Source organism: Gekko japonicus, unplaced genomic scaffold (genome assembly GCF_001447785.1).
Source record: "Gekko japonicus isolate JY-2015 unplaced genomic scaffold, Gekko_japonicus_V1.1 scaffold4329, whole genome shotgun sequence".
Taxonomy (NCBI): domain Eukaryota; kingdom Metazoa; phylum Chordata; class Lepidosauria; order Squamata; family Gekkonidae; genus Gekko; species Gekko japonicus.
The window spans coordinates 74,943-80,112 of NW_015167179.1; positions in this window are offsets into that span (position 1 = coordinate 74,943).

The window sequence follows — 5,170 nt, forward strand, 5'->3', positions numbered from 1 at the left end:
CTCCCCGCGGTCTCCCGAGCGGCTCCCCGCGCTTGTCCCCGAAACCCCCCCCCCCGTGCCGTCCAGCTCGGAAAGCCCCCCTCTCTCCGCCTTCCCGCGACAGCCAATGGGGAGGGCGCCCGCGCGCGCGTCACCAGTCTCCGGGAGAAGCCGGGCCGGCCGGGCGCTCGTCGAGGAAAGTGCTGGCGGCGGAGCGACCGGCGAAGTCAGGCCGGCCTGCGGGGAGGGTCACAGGGATCTTCCGCAGAACGGAACCGCTACTGGATCAGGCCTCCTGTCTCCAGGGGCACTTGGCACAATGAGGAAAGACGCCTTCATTTGTTTGTTTGTTTGATATACCGCCCTCCCTGTAAACAGGCTCAGGGCGGTTTACAGCAATTAATATAATACCATTAAAACAACGTTAGAACGACAACTTACACAGAATAAAATAAGTAAAATACTGTGCAAAAACAGATATCTGATTTCAAATCAGATCCAGATGTCAAATCGGATGTCTGGTGTAGTTTATTAGACATTAGAGGTAGTTTACTATTAGATACAGCAGTGATCTATCTTCCTTTTTGGAATAGGACTTGGGTCTTGCCACCTTAGGACCTTTCAGTGTAAAAATCATATGAATTCATGAGGATCCGTTTAGATCCGACTTTTCCCCTTTTCCCCTTCGGAGCTGCGGTGGCTCAAGTGGTTAAGACGCTGAACTGCAGGCTGTGGGAGGTTCGAGACCCGAGTGTGCCGCATGACGGAGTGAGCTCCCGTCTCTAGTTCCAGCTCCTGCCAACCTAGCAGTTCGAAAGCAAGACATTGCAAGTAGATAAATAGGTACCACTTCGGTGGGAAGGTCACAGCGTTCCGTGCGCCTTGGTGTTTCGTCATGCCGGCCACATGACCACGGAGACGTCTTCGGACAGCGCTGGCTCTTCGGCTTGGAAACGGAGATGAGCACCGCAACCCCAGAGTCGGACTCGACTGGCTTTACCTTTACCTTACCTTGCCACCTTAAGGCGTTTATAAACCCAAATATCGAGCATAAAATACGGCAGGCATAAAGGTTCAATTTATCCACTTGTAAAGACGAGGCGCGAGGAGGGGTTTTGGCTCCAAGGGAACTGGGCAGGCGCTCCTTTAAGAGAAATGGCCGCCCGCAGGCTCCCCCCCCACCGCCTCCTCCCGGCTCCGCCCCCGACCTCCCCGCGGCCTCCCCGTTCGCCCTTCCCACGCGCGGCCACCAGACGTGGCCGGGGAAAGGCGCTGCTGCAGCGGGTCGGTTCTCCGAGGGGGCGGGGAGGACCCGTGCAGAGTCCTTCCTGAAGCCTCCTGTCCTTGAAGCAGCATCGCGGGGGAAAGCTGGGTGGCCGCGGCCCATAGCCGTCTAAAAGCGCGAGAGTCCGGGAGCGCCCTCCAGGCAGGGTGGGGTTAGAGATGTGAAGTCCCGGAAAAAAACCGGAAAAATTCGGGGGGGAAACGGTTTTTTTCCGTTTTTTTCCTGAAGCCTGGAAAAATTGAAAAAGAAAAGAAAAGAAAAAAAATTGATTATGGAACGTTTTATTTTAACATGATGAATAAAATACTTTAAGACAAGGTGTTCAAATATTTTCCAAATCATTTCTAATATATATATATATGGTATCAGATTGATCTAATTTCTGTGCACTAAGGACAATGCATTTCTTCCTTTAGGAGGTGCTATTGTCAGAAGACAATAAAAAGGTTTCAGTTTTGTTTTTGCATGTGGGTGGGTATTCTGTTTGTAATAATTGTTTGGATACACTATATTTTTAATATGCTAGTTGTGATAATTTCATGCCAAGTAAAAATGTCCATAGTCATATTTTATGTTCCTAAAGTAACAGAATGACTTTCAATCTAGAAAAGACAAAAAAATGCTAATGTAGCATTTTTTTTCAATTTTTCCGAAAATTTCCGTTTTTTTCCGAAAAAAACCGGGGAAAAAACGGGTTTTTTTCCGAGCTTCAAAATTTCCGGAAATTTTACATCTCTAGGTGGGGACTGCAATGTTCCCTCTAAGCTCTGGAATCTTGTGAGCAAACATTCTACTTTCTGAGCTACTGGCATTGAAATTGTGAGCGAGCCATTTGGCTCCTGCATCAATGAGTTTGCCCTGGAGCCTTCCTTCCTGGGCGAAGGCAAAAATGTGTGTGCCGGAGGCTAGAAAACTGTGAGCTGGCTCACACGAACTCGGCTTAGAGGGAACACTGGTGGGGAGTCCCTCCCCGCTCTCGGATGCCAGACCTTGGAGGCAGGGGATGAGCTGCCTCGAGCAGCTGTCTCTGAGGAAGTGAGCCGGGAGGAGGAGTGGTTTTGCCTTCAGCGGGGCCGGGGAGGCGCTCCTCCTTGCAGTGGGTCGGAGGTGGGGTCCCCCGGGCGGCCCTGCTTCCCAAGACCATTTTGCAGGTCAGTGCAATTGGGGGGAGGGTTTTTCCCAATGAAGCCATTCTTTAGATCAGTGGAAGGGAGAGATGCAGCCGTTCTTCAGCCTCCGCAGACCGGAGGAAGGCGACTTTCCCCCCCTCTCCGTATTGTGAGAAAGGGAGAAAAGTACCTCTTTCTCGACCTGCAGGAGGTGGCGGCGGCGGCGGCTACAAGCATGGACGGCTTCAAAAGGGAATTAGATAAGCATCTGGAGCAGAGGTCCATCAGTGGCTATTAGCCCCAAGGCATAGATAGGAACTCTAGCTCTGGGGCAAGGGATGCTCTGTCTTCTTGGTGCTTGGGGGGGGCAACAGTGGGAGGGCTTCTAGTGTCCTGATCCCACTGGTGGACCTCCTGATGGCACCTGGTATTTTTTGGCCACTGTGTGAGAGTGTTGGGCTGGATGGGCCACTGGCCTGATCCAACATTGGCTTCTATTACTGGGGCAAGGGATGCTCTGTATTCTTGGTGCTTGGGTGGTGGGCAACAGTGGGAGGGCTCCTAGTGTCCTGGCCCCACTGCTGGACCTCCTGAGGGCACCTGGTATTTTTGGCCACTGAGTGACACAGAGTGTTGGACTGGATGGGCCATTGGCCTGATCCAACACTGGCTTCTCTTATGCTCTTAGGAACTCTCAGTCTGGGGCAAGGGATGCTCTGTCTTCTTGGTGCTGGGGGGGGGGTGGTTCAACCGTGGCAGGGCTTCTGGAGTCCTGGAAGTTATAAATCTTGCACTTGTCCCTCCACCTGTTCTAGTGTCCAGTTCTGCTCCCTTCCTGACCTCCATGTTCCCTTTCTGTGAGGTTGATGTGAGCCACCTCCTCCATTGTCAATTCCACTCTGGGTCTTGTCATTCCAGTCCCAGAATACTCCTGCTGCCTCTAGGGGCTGTCATTCCAGTCCCAGAGTAGGGCCTCGAGACCCTAATGGAAAATCCATTCCGCATTTTCTTTGCAACTCTGCTTGTACTGTAATGTATTTCAATGGAGCCCATGGAAGTCAATTGGTATTCCTGGCTCCCATTATTTCCAGTGGGCCTTCCAGCGTCTCCCCTTGTTTCCAATGGGCAATCCTGTCCTTCCTTTTAGTACATCCCGTCCGGGGCTCCACTGCTGGACCTCCTGAGGGCCCCTGGTATTTCTGGCCACTGTGTGACACAGAGTGTTGGACTGGATGGGCCATTGGCCTTACCCAACACTGGCTTCTCTTATGTTCTTAAGGTATAGATAGGAACTCTCAGTCTCGGGCAAGGGATGCTCCGTCTTCTTGGTGCTTGGGGGGGGGCAACAGTGGGAGGGCTTCTAGGGTCCTGGCCCCACTGGTGGACCTCCTGAGGGCACCTGGTATTTCTGGCCACTGTGTGACACAGAGAGTGTTGGACTGGGTGGGCCTTTGGCCTGATCCAGCATGGGCGCCTCTTATGTCCTTATGACTGAAAGCTCTTTTCGTGTCCCTCCAAGCAAACTGATGCTGTGCCCATCCGTCCTCCAACTCCTTTCCTGCTTTCCCGGGGCCTTCCTGGAAAGGGGGGGGGAGGCTCTGTTTCCAGGGCTGCCGTTCAAGGGAGGAGAAAGGCACCTGTACCCAAGCTGTCGTTTCCCGCAGGGGGGGGGCGTGGTATGTGGAGGAAGGGTCTCTGCGTGTGGTGTGGGAAGGAGTGAGATCAGAATCCGGGTCGGCACACCTCACAAGCCCGTTCTCCATTGGGGGGTCTGGCAAGCCGCGGACGTTAAAGGTCCGTCTGAGCATCCTGGACTCAAAGGACTCGGAGCACCAGCCTGTGAGGTGTTAGTAGGGTTGCCAGACTCCAGGTGGGGCCTGGGGATCTCCCGCTTTGACAGGTGGTCTCCACCTGACAGAGATCAGCTCCCCTGGAGAAAATGGCTGCTTTGAAGGGGCGGGCTCTATGGCACTGGACCATGCGGAGGCCCCTCCCCAAACCCCGCCCTCTCCTGGATGCACCCCCCCCCCCAAAGCCCCCGGGGATTTTCCACCCCCACCTTCCTAGGTTTCAGATAGCCTCGACTGCGTGTGCTCTCCTGCATCGGAGGGAGGGGGACAGGGTTGGAGGCAGTGTTCCCTCTGAGCTGAATTGGCGTGAGCCGGCTGACAGTATTTTCGCCTCCGGTGCACGCATCTCCTGTCCCAGCTCAGGAAGGATGGGGTTCCAGAGCAAACTGATCCATGCCGTAGCCAAATCGTTCGCTCCCTCGCAACTTTAGTGCCAGTAGCTCACAAAAGTAGAATTTTTGCCCACAAGACTCCGCAGCTTAGAGGGAGCCTTGGTTGGAGGGGTGCAGGCGGGGGAAGTGTTGGGAGTGTTGGACAGAGAGCCCGGGGACTGTCCTCCGTGGGATCCGATGGGATGAATGGAGCTGAGTGCCACTTTGGGGTGAGGAGGTCGTTTTTCTCCAGGCCACTTTGGCTGGAGCACCTGCACATTTTTTGTCCTCTTCTGGGCATGAAGTGGGGGGCAATGCTCCCTCTAAGCTGTGGAGACTTCTGAGCAAAAATTCTGCTTTCTGAGCTACCGGCATTAAAGTTGTGAGCGAGCGGCTTGGCTACTGCATGAATCAAGTGTGCTCCGGAGCCATCCTTCCTGAGCTGAGACACAAATGTGTGAGCCAGAGGCTAGGAAACTGTGAGCTAGCTCACACTAACTCAGCTTAGAGGGAACACTGGTGGAGAAGAGGTATTTGTGAATTCCCTGCCTTGTGTATGGGGATGGACTAGATGAC